This window comes from Ictidomys tridecemlineatus, chromosome 13 (assembly GCF_052094955.1).
Source record: "Ictidomys tridecemlineatus isolate mIctTri1 chromosome 13, mIctTri1.hap1, whole genome shotgun sequence".
Classification (NCBI taxonomy): domain Eukaryota; kingdom Metazoa; phylum Chordata; class Mammalia; order Rodentia; family Sciuridae; genus Ictidomys; species Ictidomys tridecemlineatus.
Window position 1 is genome coordinate 19616868 of NC_135489.1, and position 17659 is coordinate 19634526.

Consider the following 17659-nt stretch of genomic DNA (forward strand, 5'->3'; position numbering starts at 1 on the left):
GCAATAATTTTTTTTTTTTTTTTATTGAAAGCTTTTTGCCACTCAAGGCTCTACCACGTAGCCCTTCCCTGTCATCCCAACCTCTTAGATCTACATTTTTACAAACACCTTCATGCTTTGTCCACAAGGAACAGTTTTCCATTCCCAAAATGCATTCCATTCTCTAATTCTGACCTTTCTTTGGATTTGCTATTCTATCTACATTTGCTTATTCCATCTTTAACCACCTGGTACATTTCTACTCATCCCTTGAGTCTGAACGTCTGCTTCCAGGGCATCTGTCCAGACCCCCCTGCATCTTCCCTGTCTGTTCTGCAGAGGTCCCTGCCGGAGAGCACTGCAACTGTCCTCTCCCAGCCTCTATTAGCCTGGGGTTCTTGAAAGAAGAAACCATCTCTTCTCTCTCATTTTCCCCCTGATCATGATTTAAGCTTCTCTAACTAGACATTCCCTGAAGTGATTCTAGGAATTTCTGTAGAGAAAGCATTTCTTTGCAATCTGGTTACTTCTGGGGGACAGGGTGGATTCCATTACATCCACACAATAGGCAGAGCTCAGTCACACAATAATACCGAAATTCCAGGAGCAGATGGTGGCACTTGCGGTTAGTTTGTGTGCTCTTGGATGAATTGGCTGAACCAAAGTCTCATGTCACCTGGTGGCAGACTGGCCAGACGACCTAAAATGAGTGTTTATAAAACATGGTAAATATTGAAAATAAACCATCTTCATGGGCTTTGTATTTATCTTCGAGTCTATAAATGTGATGGTTTAATTGCATTTTCGAGTACTTTGATACAAAGTGTTCCTTCCTGTATTGTTTTTGGTTATGCCTTGTTTTAAAAAGGGCAAGTAATCAGATATGTCATCTACTGGTTATTCTCCCAAAAACGCAGGGTGCTAAGTAATTATAGCAGATGTGATGCTCTTGGGGCCATTCTTGTACCAGAGACCTAAACTATGACCTCTAAGCATTTTAGTTAGAACAGCTGGGTAACTCCTGAAAAATCAATTTGCTCACTACACACAGGCATGAGCCACTAGGTAAACTTGGTTATGTGGAGTTATTTGACCTTCCAGGTTATTTACCCAAGTTAAAAACCTGCTTGGGGTGTATGAGAACAAACATTTCGGGGAGAAAACAGAGAAAGTATATCAGTGCTTCATTTCCTTTAAATGCTGGAGAGAAGAAAAGAAAATCTTCATCACCTGGGTAGAACACTTTGGTAATGGACTAAAGTTTTCCTACTTTTTTCTATTGGAGAGCTCCGATTTTTGTTAATTCACAAATTAAATGAATTGGATGGTCTTCAAAATTTCCTCATCAGCTGTAGCCAAAGGCCTAAATTCTTGTCATTTGGCACAATTAAAGGAAGGGCCAAAAATGAACCAGCAACAACCTTCTAAAGTGGCTATTAGCAAAGTCACATTAGGGTGCATTAGTGAAGATTGAGCCCCATGCTTCCTATTAAAAATTCCCTGAGCAGTCTTTGCCTGTTTATTTAAGAATGAGTAAAATGATATTTCAAAACATACAAACCCAGATTATTATGTCTGGGGAACCAGCATACAAACTCCAGAGGGGACTTGGAATGTGAACAGGTCATCTATATGCAACCTCCCTTTAGATTTCTAATGTTTCTCACACTGTGCCAATGTCTGCAGGTATATTCCATGGAACTGTATGCAGCGATAAAGCACAATTAAAATGTAAGGACATATTGATATTAGGCCTGAGAGGTATTTTAGCACTTATTTAATCTGACCTCTTCATGTTACAGAGTGAGAAATCCTGAGATCTGGAGATGTTAGATTATCTGTTCAAATCTTAGGGTAGTTGAGGGCAACACTAGAAGTGGAGCCCAGGTCTCCTAAATTCTCTCTGGGACTCTTTGCCTGTGACGTATGCTTCTACTCAATCTGTTAAAAAAAAATTGTGGTATATATGTGTAATAAGGATTGTAATGCAAAAACAAACAAACAAAAAAAAACACCAAGTACATGTATAAAGACATGAATTGGCGTGAACATACTTTATATACAAAGATGAAAAATTGTGCTCTTATGTGTAATAAGAATTGCAATGCATTCCACTGTCATGTATTTTAAAAAATAAAACCAATTAAAAAAAACCCTTATCACTTAATTTATAGGGACAAGACTGTCCTTTCACTCATCAATAGTGTAATTACAATAGTCCATATTTACTTGCTTTGTGTTTGTTTCTATTATTTCTTGCTTTTGATAACACCTGAAGGGTCTACCAAGAAGATAGCAAAGCAAAAAGATGGAATAAAGCCACATAACTATTATAAATCTGGAAACCGAGATCCAAAATTGGCAATTCTGGAGATGTGATTGTTGAACGCCCACTCTACAAATGTACCACAAGAAAACCGCTTTTCTGTCTTGTTTTATTTTGAGGTGGCAGGAATTGAGCCCAGGGGTGCTTAACCATTGAGCCACACTCCCACCTCTTTTTTATATTTTATTTAGAGATAGGGTCTTGCCAAGTTGCTTAGTGCTTCACTAAGTTGCTGAGGCTGACTTTGAATTTTCGATCCTCCTGCCTCATTCCTCTCAAGTCACTGGGATTACAGGTGTGCACCACTGTGCCTGGCTTGTTTTGGGTATTGAAGTTAAAGTTTCAGAAACTACAGTTTCTTTTCGACGAAAATGGTATTTGTTAATATTGTAAATACTAAGGAGTTAAGAAGTCATACAGTAAATAAGTTGGTTTAATATGAGTCATTATTTTCCAGACATATTGGAACACAGAAGCTCTTTTTGTGTGTGCCTAATACGAGCTTCTGACAGAGGAGATCTTCCACAGAACCTGGTGAGCCACAGGATGTGGACAGTAACATGTCCTTTAGTACTTCATTGTATTCAAAAGTTTCTACAAAATGTTTCCTGGAATCAGCTCATGGTGGAGAAAGAAGGAAGAAGGAAATAAAAAAGGTTGACAATAATTCTGCAATTCTTGAGTCTGCAATCTTACTGTGTGTAGACAAGATCCACAAGTAATCAAAACCACAGGCAATGAATAATCCAGCACCCAGCATCCTCATAAGGTACAGCTAGCCACATTAGGAGTTTAGATTTGAGCCTACAGGGACAAAGGATGTCTGAAATTAGACTGAAGTGCATGGAGAAAGGAATGTGGCTTACACAAGGGTGAGCAATACATGTTTGCTTAATAAAAGATGGAGGACATTCGGGGCTGAGGACCAGCATGACCTTGAAGTCAGTTGGACCATATGTTATTAATGGAGGAGAGAAGAATCCAGGATATCTGGAGCAGGGTTGAGGGACAGCACTGTGCTAAAGTGGGCAGGAAATAGGGCTGCAGAAGCAGGATCGATGCAGAAGTTAAAAATTTTTACCTGGTGAGAATACCCGGAGTTTTCCTGCAATCCTGGGTCTTTTCTTATTCATCCCCAGAATCTTACACTCAATCTGAGCACAAAATAGGCATTTAAAAAAATATATAGGTAAATACCAGAGCAAATGACTGAGCATGTATAAAACAAGCACCATGAAGAATACCTGGAGAATTTCTGTCTGAAAAGTAAGATGATATGAGAAGTCTTCTCTGAAAATTGATCAGGTTGGTGACATCTGAAGAGGGCTGGGCTTGAGAGATGCCACAGGCAACAGACATCCCTTAGAAGACAAAGGGAAGAGTTTGGATTATCCCCCACCCTGGAGTGGACAAATGTAAAATACCTTTTGAAAGAAGAATCAATAAGCCAAAGGAATAACTAAATAAAACAATGAAAAAGCGACAGTAAAACCAGTAACTAAGTTTAAACCTAAGAAAGTGTCATTAATAGAAAAAAATGAAACTTCGAAGAGATAGTGGGCTTTGGAGAAAGAGTCAGGAGTGGGAGCAAATATTCAGAGAGGGCTGCTCTGTCCCCAGCATGGTGGCTCAGGGAAGGTGCATGCTTGCAAAGCACACGGAGCCCTCTGAGCTCATATTCCAAATAAGACACAGAGATGATCATCATGGCCCCTGTTCTACGGATGAGAAAGGAGAGGAGGAGTAGAAATGTCACGGGCTTCTCATTCAGGAGATACAGGATTGAATGAATAAGTCGGGTCTGACATGGATATTTTGAGTTTACCTGCAACAATGTGCGAGTTGGAGAAGTGAAATCGTAGTACTTATTCCATGGGGATCGAGTTCAGTGCAATGGGTGCAGGTGGCATGCCTGGCCTGTGTGGGGCTCTAAGACCTGGTGAGGCAATGAGAAGATGATGAGCACAAGGTCAAGAGCTGATACCTAGCAGAAGCTACAAGAAAGGAAGAGGAATAGTGAAGGAGCTGCATGAATGGAAATCAAGGGCTGCTTGAGAACCTCCCATGTGTGGGACGGGGCGGGGTGACAGATACAGATGGTCGTGCAAGGGATACAGTGTGATGCTGCATGTCAAAGCTGGCGGAGAGCTTTGATTAGTGGTGTCACTGGTCACAGACCCCCAGACGAGGAGAATTTAGAAAGTTTTCACTTCTCAATACCATCATCCCTCAGGATCCATGGGAGTCTGGTTACAGGATCCCCTGCAGACACCACACCCCAGGGACTCTCAAGATCCTCATAAAAAAAAATGGCATTTGCCTATAACCTACACATATCCTCCTGTATCCCTTCAATTATCTCTAGATTACTTGTATCTAATAAAAGGTAAGGGCTACTTAGTTGCTACACTATAGCGTTTAGGGAACAGCAACAATTTAAAAAAAAATCTGTACTTGTTCAGTTAATATGTCATTTTTTTTCAAATATTTTCAAACCGCAGTTGGTTGAATCCATGGATGGAGAGGGGGCCACCTGTACTTCTTCCCTTCCTGCAAACCAAGAGTGGAACTCAGGCTCAGTTATGCCTTTCCTTCCTCCAACTTGTCAGTTTCTACTAGGACGAGACCCTGGCTGGAGTTTTGAGTTGAGTGTGAGAATTTAGTACTGAAAATAGATGTATTTATGGGGAGAGGAAACAACTGATGCATAGGGATTTAAGGAGAAGATGTCTTGAGTTGTTAAGTCTTTCACAGATACTTGAATGACAGACTCCTCCTGCCCTTGTTTCTCTCTCCCTGGAACAGAACTGGGGAAATTGGGAAGTGAGCTGGAAATACTGCCACAGGCAGGATATTTATTCTCCTCTCCAAGCTTCGGTCACTGAAGCTAGACCCACTGCACATCTGTCCACTCAGTGGTATCATCTTCTTCAGAACATGACCTGATAATCTCCACCCACAAAGTCGTGCATCCCCTCATAGCTTGGCACCTTCAACCTTAAATGACCTCTCCCTTGCTGAGCTCTTCAGCACTTTGTCATTTGGGAAGGCGCCTGTCACTATTGAAATTCCTCAAAAACAAAAATCACCATAAAAGCATGAATTTATTAATATGCATCCACATATTTTAAACTTCACAATAGGGGCCAACACAGCATGTGAATCATGGCTTCTGATTACAGTTTTTTTGTCCATATTATTTAGTCTTTTAAGTTATAAGTTCCCTGAAGGCGAGGACCAAGATTTCTACATCATAATATTCATCAAAGCCTTGAATTTAGAAACTCAATAAATATTCAATGAGTATATGAATGCATTAATTAGAAAACATATACTTGAAGTGGAAGAAACTTTTCTTCTTTTACACATTTATTCATCTCTGCCTGTGTGCACACTGTTCAGGGGCTGGGAAGTGGGAGAGAGAAAAACAGTAAAAATCTCCACCCACAGGGCTGCAAACCAGAGGAAGGAGCCAGGTGCTATGCAAATCCAGTAGTAAAATATTTGTATTCGTCAAAGAGTGATAAGGACTGAGAAGAACAATAAACCAGGGATAAGGAACAGGTGGGGATGGGGGAAGAAGGAGAGCTATTTTAAAGAAAATCATTGGAGAAGAACTCAAGCACGCAGACATCTTTGAGCAAAGTGTTAAGAAGTGAATGAGCAAGCCATGCACTCCGGTGAGAGAACAGCATTCCCCAGTCAGTGTCAACTCTCGGAACAGGAGTGTGCTTTGCTGGTTTCCGGAATAGCAGCGAAGCCAACGTGGCTGAGCCGAGAGAGCCAAGAGGAGAGTAGAAGGAAATTAAGTTAGACAGGAAGAGGTGTGCTAGTCTCCTAGGGCTGCCCTAGCCAATTACTACAAACTGGGTGACTTAACGCAACAGAAATGTATCCGAAGTCTGAAATGGGCTTATGGCTAGGATTGGTCTTTCTTAAAACCCGTAAGAAGAAAGCATCTCAAGCTGGCATTGCTTGGCATCCTGTGGCTCCCTCCCTCCAGTTCCCTTGCCAGTCCTCCCCTCTGTTTCTGCATCTCCCCACTTTTTGTCTTGTATAAGGACTTCTCACTTCTCACTGCGTTTAGGATCTACCGGTACCCAGCAGGAGCTCATCTCCATCCTTACATCTGCAAAGTCTTTATTCCAAATCCCACCACCTTCTGAGGGTTCGAGTGAGCAGGGACCTGGAGGGATGCTTCCGCCCACTGTAAGGAACAAGGTGTAAAGCCTCAGGAGCAGTTAGGGGCTGTTCAGGGGTCGGGAATCCACTAGAGGGAACGTGTGGCTGCAGTTGGGGGTAACATGGAGGTGGTGGGAAGGGGTCCTTTTCAGGTCTATTTTTAAATAGAGCTGATGATAAGATTTATTGACACATTGAATCATGGCCTTCTTGGGCTTTTCTTTTTCACTGCTTTAGAAATAGGGAAACACTTTTTTTTTTTTAAGAGAAGAGGCTAAGTAGCATCTCAGTAATTATTCTTGCCTGCTTGAGTCTGCTATGAACAGAGGATCCACCTGAATGATGGTCTGCTCCCATCGAGTACATGTGGGGGATCCAGGGGCCTTTCTAAAGTTTTATTATTTAATGTTTCTTATTAAGAATGTTGATGGCTTAATATATTTTGTTGTGATTCAAATAAAAGAATTTTTAAAGATAATGAGGTGTTCTGAAGATAGGAAATGTATTCACGTGGCAAAGATAAGTAAAGATTCTGAACATCTCATGCAAATCCTAGGCTAAAGGAGCTCTCTGTTCTGATTGACTGTATCTATTTGAATGAAAATATTTCTCTTTAGGGAAGGAAACTGATCTTACCTATCTAAGAGGAAAGTACAGGCTGGCATCTGAAAGAGCCTTAGGAGTCAAACTCAAACAACTTAACTGGGAAAAAACAAAAAAGATAATGAGGCTCACAAATGAACTTTAGAAAACTTCAGTAACAGTTTCAGGTGAATCTTTATTTACTTCCCAAGTCAAAACCCCCAGGAGATAGGACACAGAGGGAGAACAGAGGAAATAAAATACTATAAATTGTCTCCATTCTGATGTCAAATTCACAAGCAAATTTCTTGGTAGGCAGTACCAAACAAAGAACAAGAATGTCTCTCATTTAAAACTGCTTTTCCGTGGACCTTCCCACTGATTAAACACGGTTCTTGTTATAGATTATTTAAGGATTATTCTCTCACTTTTCTAAGACTGGTATTCACAGTCCTTTCATCAAACCCTTATGCCTCCCTTTCCTTCTAGGACAAATCCATGGCTGCTGTGAAAGTCTCTCAGTGTCCTTCCACCGCACCCCATCTGGCCCCTCAGGCTCTCCTGCTGTGCTAGACAAGGGTTATCCCTCTCCCACCCACAGCTTTGCTTTTATGCTCTGGCCTAAATCTCACCTCCTCTCTGCTCTGTTTCCCTGGGACATCCATTCACACATCACACATCTCTCCTTCCACTAACATGTTATTAGCCCTGCCATGTCCAAGTTCAAGACTAAGGCAGTTGCCTCATAGCTGGCCTCCCTGTTTTCATCCTTTCCATACAGCAGCTAAAATGCTACTTTGAAAATTTAAGTTAAATTGCATTATCCCTTGTTCAAACTCTTCCAGCAGCTTTCCATCTCACTCAGTAGGATTATAAGTTCTCTCTAAGATACAGTCCCATCTGCAATGCAAGCCATTCACTCCTGGCCCACCTTCAATGCTGATGCCTGCCTCATTTAATCTGAAATAACAATTCTCTTTCCCAGTTTCACTCACTTCATCTTGTAGATCTCAGCCCAAATCTCACATTTTCAGAAATGCTTCTCCAGCCCATCAGACCAGATGGGGTACCATGCATTTTGTCTTCATGGCGCCATATTGTACTTTTTTACGGCACTTATCACATCCTAAAATATATGCTTGAGTGATTGAGTAATTTAGTTCTCTGCAGATAAAGAACAGAACCGAGTGAGGCAGGATTGTCTCCAAGTGTCTTGGAGTCCACCTACACAGAGTAGTGACTAATTACATGTTTGTTTAATGAATAAAAAAACACTTATTTTCTCTACCACTACCTTGATTTTTATCCAGCATTTATAGCTATCTTTCATTTACGTCTCTCTAAACACACAACATGTTTCAAGCACTGTGTTTAACCTTCTTAGTACCAGTTGGTGACTTACACTTCACAGGTGAATCACCTCTAGTGTGACTCAACATGTGTTTATTGACCAGGTGCCGTGTGCAAAGATCAGGACTTCTCCCAGGTGGGGTACAAACTTTAAAAAAAAATTATAAGAAAACATTTCTTTAATTCTTGTAAGCAAATGTCAATAGAAATTGGAACCGTGCTTACATTTAATTATGATTCCAGAGCTCCGTGAGGATTAGTGACATCTTCTGATCCTTCCACTTGATTTTAAGTGAGGCATCAAGGTCCCAGGTAGGTGAAGAGGCACAAGGCTAATTAGTGACCTCAGGCACATGAAATCCCATTTCCCATATACTGTTCTGCCATTTGTTTCCACCTCTACACATTAGAATCATGGTCCAGTGCCTTTATTTTAGGAAGAAGATTTTATGTGAATAAAGTTTATTCAAAGTGACAGAGTAAATTCATGGTGACACTGTGTCCTTGTACCTCCTTTTCTGGTTTTGGTGACTCCCAAGTGGAGAGAGGCTTCTCCATCTTCTGTCCCCAGAGCTTTTGAGGTGATGGGACTCTCTCTGATGGCTGTACCAGATCAGGGGCACTAACTGTCACTGACTTTTCCTCCCAAGAATTCTAACTGAATGTTAGATGGATCTGGTGTCAGATGAAGTATTTGCATTACAAGAATCCCACTGAGTTATGATCCGACAAGGTTCACACTGTCCTTGGCTCAGGAGAGGGCTAAATGCCAAAAGACTTCAATGGGGAAGTTGTCATTTAACATGGTCTGCAACTGTGTGGATTACACTGTCACACAGGGAAAGAATTCTAGAGACTCTCTATAAACCAATCACAGTGTGATGCCATAAAAATCTATTTCTGGATCCAAAAGCCCTCCTTTAGGTGAAAGTTTCAAGCAATGTTTTAAAGCATGTAAGCAAGCATTTCCACAGGGCCAGTGAATAAGAGACTCTGGATAAAAGATGTCCTATTTTCAGCAGATTTCTTTCATAGCAGAGTCAATATTTTATAATAATAATAATAGTAAAAACAATAACATTCGTGTAGCTCAAGCAGTTTACAAATATCTTCATATAATGAATGCCGCCCGTGAAGAATTTTGAAACAGAACAAAAATAAATAAATAAAGCAAAAATGCATGGTCAAAGAGTATCAGCCTGTAAACAGGACACTGTTCCCTTGGTCTGATCTCTGTAAGTGACAGTAGAGGGTCTATTAAAAATAGTTGGGTCTACTTGTGTAAATATTCTTCTAAACACCAAGTGTATGTGTCTGTATAGGTTTGGTGGGTTGGGAATTAATTTAATACTTTGTAAAACAGCAAAACTGTTGGAGATTAATAGGCGAAATAAATTTGCATTGAAATAAATTGTGTACAAATTACTCAACAATTAACTTACGTGGGTATATTGTTTTATTCGTTTTGTTCTTCATTACACTCAATGCACTGTGCAAACAGATAAACATGTTTTTGTTAAGTAGAAGTGTGAGTGAAGAAAAAGACAAATAAATAATGCAGAAAATTATAAATAAGTTACAGAACTGAAGTGCTGTATGATTTGCCCAAGGGCTGGCTGCCCTATTCCCGCTATCACTTAAAAAAAAAAAATCACCATTTCCCTAGGGGTTTATGATCTGTTAGCACTGAGATTGGTAGTTTAGATGTATTACCTGATTTAACCCTTATGATAAATTGATGTACAGATGAAGAAATGGAGACTAGAGGAATTTAAGATCTTGCCCAAAGTGAAACAGGTATTGAGTAGCCATGGCTGCAATTTGGAATAGGAGTCTTGGAATGTACGCCTGGAGATAGACATACAGAAAGAGGAAAGACAACTACATGCTTAGAAAACAGGAAAGGGAGGCAGAAATCCCAAGAAAAGCAACTACAGAAGTTCTGCTGGCACCGTTCCTCCATGGTGAGGTGGGGGTACTGCAGAATGTCCCCTAGGGCATGCCTCTCTGCTCTGCTCCAACAAGGACATCATCAACCTTCTAGCTGCTGAAAGAAGCATAGAAACTTCTAGGCTGCTCACCACCTGAGTCAATCGCCTACCCTGCCACAAACAAAACAACAAACCAACACAAAAATCTCTCTCTCTCTTTTTTTTTTTTTTTTTGCTGCTTTCTTAGGACTTTGCTATTGTATTCCTTGGTATCTCCTCGCTGCGTGGTTATACTTTTACACACATTATTTGTTTGATTTGATTTCTTTGCAGTCCTTCTGTTTGGCAAAGCAGGTATTTCCTTTCTTGAGAGCAGTGATTCTCCATCTTGTTGGCACATTAGAATCTCCGGAGGGATTTTTAAACATGTACAAGATGGGGCCTTACGCCACAGCAATTAAGTTGTCACCTCTGAGGGAAGTGGGACACTCATCCTCTTCTATCAAAGCTCCCAGATGATTTTAGTGAGTGGCCAGGGCCAAGCCCGCAAGCCTGACGGAGCAGAGGCACTGGGTTTAAAGTAGCAGTTAGTGTTAGAAGTGGGCCGGCCACTCACTGCGTTCCCTACGGCCTCAGTGTACACAGAAGTGAGTAAAACCCTCACTGGTATGTTGTCAAGTGTCAAATCAAATGGCTGCAAGCATATAACCTCCATGACCAGCAGACCAATGTCCTTATCCTAACCCCCCATCTGGATCCAAGAAGGTGAGCCACGTGGAGTCAGTGAGGATCCCCAACTTGACATACAGTTTGGTCTGTGAGCCAAACTCCTTTGGCTGGGAACCTACTCCAGCAAACCTGTGAACCTAAGAGCTAGAACAAGAATTCAGGCTGGAAGGAAGTCATGAGGTGTGTGTGAGAACCATTGCTTTTAGTGAGGTCAAATCTCCACTGACCTGGGTCAGCAAAAAGTGTTATTTGCAGGCTCAGGAAAGTAATAAGTAGAAAGACTTTTCATTTCAGAAGCCATCTTCCCAGCTCCGCCTCTCTGCCATATCCTCCCCCCAACTGCTTCCTTACAACCTAACAGATGTGATGTCCAATATTTTATAGACCTTTTTATTCTGTGCTTTATGAATTTCTTTTCATCTTTCACATCTTCCTCCAGTGCATGGATAGATTTCACCACCCATGAATCGAATTCCATGTAATCTGAAATAAATGCAGTCCACATGCATACTGCTGGCAGCAAACCAGGAGTGACACTCCGCCTCACTTCGGAGTTCTGCAGAGGTGTTGTCACACTCCAGTGGCTTTTGAGTTCAGCCTGCTTCAAACTGATCTCAGATTTTTTTTCAACAATCCTTGTAGACTTAGGATGCCCCCAAGGCTCAATTGCTTTTCCAGGTTCTTCTCATGTTCACACATTTAATTACTTGTGATGGCTCCCTCAAGGGTGACTCAGGTACCTGAAGTTCAATAGGTCCAAATGTACACAGTGTCCATCTTCGTACCTATCTCCCACCCCAAATTCTCATTTCTTGGTACCTCCCTGCATCTAGAGACCCAGGATGGAACTCTGGGTGTCTTTCTTGATTTTTTCTCCTCTTCATCAATCCCCATCTCCATCAGTCACCAGGTGCCACTGATTTCACCTCCTTTTATTTCCCTGCAACGGCCCTGTCAACACTCCTGCCCCTTCCCTCTCACAAGCATTACTCAGCCCAAGCTTCTAGAATGATCTTCCTCAGACCAAGAAGCTATACACCAGTCAGAGGGCAGAAGTAAATTTTTCTGACTGCCCCCCATGCACCTCTCTGGGACAACATGAAGTCCTCTCCAGCTACCATGCTCCCTCCCTGGACAGGCACCTCCCATCCTCTTACCACTCACTACAGCAACACACTGTGTGCCCTCACTCCCCAAGCTGCTTTGTAACCTCTGCTCTCTGCCTTTTTTTAAAATTGTTTTTTTTAAAGTGACCGCAGAATGCATTACAATTCTTATTACATGTATACAGCACAATTTTTCATATCTGTGGTTGTATATAAAGTATGTTGACACCAATTTGTGTCTTCATACTTTGGATAATGATGTCTATCACATTCCACCATCCTTGCTAATCCCCTGCACCCTCCCTTTCCCTCCCACCCCTCTTCCCTATCTAGAATTCATCAATTCCTCCCATGCTCCCCCCTCCCTACCCCAATATGAGTCAGCCTCCTTATATCAGAGGAAACATTCGACATCTGTTTTTCTGGGATTGGCTAACTTCGCTTAGCATTATCTTCTCCAACACCATCCATTTACCTGCAAATGCCATGATTTTATTCTGTTTTATTGGTGAGTAAAATTCCATTGTGTATATATGCCACATTTTTTTTTATCCATTCATCCACTGAAGGGCATCTAGGTTGGCTCCACAGTTTAGCTATTGTGAATTGTGCTGCTATAAACATTGATGTGGCTGTGCCCCTGTAGTAGGCTGTTTTTAAGTCTCTGGGGTATAAACCAAGGAGAGGGATAGTTGGGTCAAATGATGGTTTAAAAAGAGCATGGTATTGGCACCAAAACAGACTGGTAGACCAATGGTACAGAACAGGGGACACAGGGACTAACCCACAAAACTATAATTATCTTATATTAGACAAAGGTGCCAAAAACATGCATTGGAGCAAAGATAGTCTCTTAAACAAATGGTGCTGGGAAAACTGGAAATCCATATGCAACAAAATGAAATTAAACCCCTATCTCTTACTATGCACAAAACTCAACTCAAGGATCTAGGAATAAAAGCAGAGACCCTGTATCTAATAGAAGAAAAAGTAGGCCCTAATCTCCATCATGTGGGATTAGGCCCTGACTTCCTTAATAAGACTCCTATAGTGCAAGAATTAAAACCAAGAATCAATAAGTGGGATGGAATCAAGCTAAAAAGTTCTTCTCAGCAAAAGAAACAATCTGTGAGGTGAATAGAGAGCCTATATCCTGGGAGCAAATTGTTACCCCTCACACATCAGACAGAGCACTAATCACTAGGGTATATAAAGAACTCAAAAAGCTAAGCACCAAAAGAACAAATAACCCAATCAACAAATGAGCCAAGGACCTGAACAGACACTTCTCAGAAGAGGATATACAATCAATCAACAAATATATGAAAAAATGCTCATCATTTCTAGCAATGAGAGAAATGCAAATCCAAACTACTCTAAGATACCATCTCACTCCAGCTCTCTGCCTTTTTTTTTTTTTTTTTTTTGGCCCTTTCCTGCCCTTCATTGCTGTAACATCCTCCAGGAAACCGTGTCTTGTCCCTCCTCACTCCCAGGACCTCCTTTGCTTTCGGAATGTCCTGAGCAATTCTCCACCATGATGCTTAGCACTGTATTATAATCAATCATCATCCTCCATAATGTGAGTCCCTTGAATTCAGGGAATGTTCTTGTATGTATGAATATCTCCTTCCCTGGTACTGCTTCCACGGTACTTATCACTTTCTACTGTATTTACTGTGTCCTTCCTCAGTCTCTTCAACTAGATAATTAATTTCAGGGAGCTGTCAAAGACTAGGTCTTAGGTTAAATCTTTATTTCTTCAGTGTTAACCATATTTTGTGACTATAAATAGATGTTCTATCAGTGAAAACTGAAAGAAAGGAGGAAAAATAAAAGGAAGGAATGTTCAATTTCCATATAATAATCCTTTGGTGAAATTTGATAACTCTAATATTAAAAATTCAAGTAAAGTCTGAAATGTTACCCTTCACTTCTCAAACAAATGAAAAATTAAGATTCCTAAACTTAAGTTCCAACTTCATTTAGTTGAGTTACAGCTTCACATAGTTGACTATAAACAGTATGTTGGTCTTATAATATTCGAGAATTAGATCACTATTGATTCTTCAAGGGATCGTCATTTCACTGGAAATTAAAGGAAATAGTTCCATTTAAATGGATGAATGAACAAAAACATACAATAATGACATGAAGAAAGATGGAACTTCTATTGAACATAAGTGTATCAAGGATCATTTATCTTTTTAGCTCAACCAAAATTACATTGAAAGTACAACATTGATTCATGCAAAATCTCAAACATCAGTGATTACAGATTTAAGGACAATAGATATTTGAAAAGATTTTAGATGTATATTTTTAAATAGTAGACATTTAAGGCCTAAAGTAAAGAATACAAAGGATAAGTATTAATTGGTAATAAAAAGTAGAGCTAACATTCTTATAGCTTGAAGCAAAAAGAAAGGAAGAAAGAGGAAGAAAGAAAAAATGCTATTCTTTGTGTATTGCTGTAGAATCCATGAATATTTAGAAAATTTCTTTTCTTCTGTATTATCTTTCCTCACTGATAAATTTAAATTTGGTTGTCTTTGGAATCATCTCACCCATTTAGTAGCTTTCCCCCCATACAACAAGTTCTTTTTAGAAATGGAAAAAAAAAATTGTTTTTCAGCTTTTTTTTGCTGTTGTTTGTGGGTGGAAGAGAAGTGTAATCTGCAGAAACTCTCTACAGTCTCTGAAGATACAGTTGAGGAGGAGGGTGACTCATGTTAGGAACTGGCAGCTGTCAGCACCTGTCATGGGAGTTGGGGGTCTGTGAGACAAAATCCTTTGTCTGGGAACCTACTCCAGCAAACCTTAGAACCTGAGAGCTAGAACAAGAATTCAGGCTGGAAGGAAGTCATTAGATGTGCGTGAGACTCATTGCTTTTAGTGAGGTCAAATCTCCAGTGACCTGTGTCAGAATCACCTGGGTGGCTTGTGAAAGGTACACATCTGTGTCTCAGCCACAGTCTCAGATTCCCTGGAGTCTGGGTCCACAAATCTGCATTTTACCACAGATCTGCATTTGGTCTCATAGTCACACCAAAGTCTGAGTCCATTTATTTTAAGCCATAAGCAAAACATCTATAACTATTGCTCCTTTCCCTCATATTTTAGAAGATCCCATTATTTTAGAGAGAACTTCAAAATCCACTTAAGTGTAGGTCATTCATTTGGAAACTTGCATTTTATTAACAAGAAATTACTTATGAGCCTGCAATGTGGTGCCTGAAATCTCAGCAGCTACGGAGGCTGAGGCAGGAGGATCGCAAGTTCAAAGCCAGCCTCAGCAAAAGTAAGGCGCTAAGCAACTCAGGGAGACCCTGTCTCTAAATAAAATACAAAATAGGGCTGGGGATGTGGCTCAGTGGCCAAGTGCCCCTGAGTTCAATCCTTAGTACCCCACCACACACACACAAAAAAAGAAATTATGTGTGACATATGTGTTCAGTGTGTTAAGACACAGAGGTGAGGATGTTGGGAGGTTCCAAGAAAGCCCAAAGTCACGGAATTCCCTCAGTGATCATCTCCCTGGCCTTCCTGCAGAGCACCGAAAAGTCAGCCCTCCAGAGCTCATATTTTTGCGTTGTAATTCTCACAGAAAATGTTAATTTTTATGAGAACTCAGAAGGTTTTGTGGATACTATATAGTATTATAATTTTAAAGAATATTAGATCAATCCCTGAGAACATCTTCATAAGGAGAATATAAAATGCTCAAGTAAGAAATTCTAATTTCGTAATATGAAAACTGACATTGGCTCTGAAACCTTATTGTGGTAAATCATGATCATTTGGTAGGCAAGATATAAGAAGCAAAAAGCATATTTAAGTGAAATTATAACAGCTCAATAGCATGATACTTGAATGATATGCCATGTGGTGGTATGGAATTAAAGGCCACTTGGGCAATAATTGGTACAGACAATAAGTCTAATGTCTAAACCTCCTAAGCCTGAGGTTGTGTTTTATGGGATCAGAAAGGAAAGTCTTTTTCTCTGTATCTGTCTAGGCTGCTGAAATTTCCATCCCAAATTGGAAGACAGACTTGAAGATAGCTTCCAGAAATAATGCATGGTTTATCATCCCGTCAAAAGCAGTCCCCACAGTAGGAGTTGACATGGTTGCAAAATTTAAAGGCTGTCCTGCACCTACTTGAGGAGATGAGACCTATCATCAGTGTCCTGGGATATGGCCACCATCTACTGAGGAAACCAGAATGTATCCAACTGAAAGCCTGTGGTCCTGATGTCCAAGTTGGCAGGCTTTCCTTGTGGTTGGCTCCAGGGATTTGCTGTGTTCTCTGTCACCATCTAGCAACATAGAAAATGTGGAAGCCAGACTGGCTTCCACCCACCACACAGCTGTCTGCAGGGCACCTGTTCTTATGACTAGTCACTATGTACTCAGAAAATGCAAATCAATTTATTAGCAGAAGCAAAAACATAGAAATGAAGGCAAACCAATTGCACAAATAGCAAATGAATCCTTAGTAAAAACATGAATGATTTAAGTGACCTTACAGTTTTTGATACTTGTATCACTCACTCCATCCTCCTCCTGCCTTCCATTCTTACATAGATCAAATATATGTGGATGTTTAAAACAAGCTAGGATTCTCATAAAGTCAGAAAGATGAAACGATATTCAGGCATTTTAGCAAAAAGATAAATTACATTTATGACAGTGACTTCAACACTGTGTACCACTTACCATATGACTGGCAGAAAGGCCTACAGGGAGATAGTGTTCAAAGAGGGGTCCAGCTTTCTGCAGGGTTTCAATTAAATTGCCTTTACAATTGCCTTAGAAGGATTTCCTCCCAGTCATTTGTCCTAATCAGAAAACTAAGACTGCTGTAGATTCTTTTCTCCTTTCCAGCTTTACACATAAAAGCGTCCACTCACCCATGAAAACTGCCTTGGTTTTTATGTAGAAACATACTTTCATCTGGAACATAAGCCTTCAGCCTGACACCAACCCCTCAGCACTGATTTTGCCAGAAGGAAGAATGTCAGAATTCCCAGAGCTTGTTTTCACAACCAGTTAAACCCTAGAATATGTCTTCAGAAATCACAGGGTCCTTGACTTCTTCACCTCAGACATCTTGTGCCCCTAGGCCACAAGGGAAGAGCCAACCCATCAAACCCTGGAGGTAGTTGCTTTAGATCTAGAGCAGGGTTTGCTTCAGGCACATTACATAAGGTTGGAAAGATATTTAGAAGCTATCGTGGGCACTCTAAAGTGGTGATATGCTAATCCGAGCATATATATATTTTAAAGCTAGATAGATGCCCAACAATGTGCACAGCATACTGATTTTTGTGTCACCAAAAGGGGGAAAAGGACATAGAGTCATGTTTGCCTGTACAGGCATAAAGAGATACTAATTAGGTAACAGACCACGTAGGCTCTCAGGAGTGACGCTATGGGGGATTTGGTGACCAGATGAGGCATGGTGGTTAGTC

At 40.6% G+C, this 17659-nt stretch overlaps 1 protein-coding gene across 3 annotated transcripts in view; it reads right to left on the reverse strand.

The window, feature by feature from the left end:
• Rab27b (RAB27B, member RAS oncogene family) overlaps positions 1-17659 on the reverse strand; it is a 138252-nt gene that overhangs the window by 106569 nt on the left and 14024 nt on the right. The gene's annotated exons all lie outside the window — the stretch shown is intronic.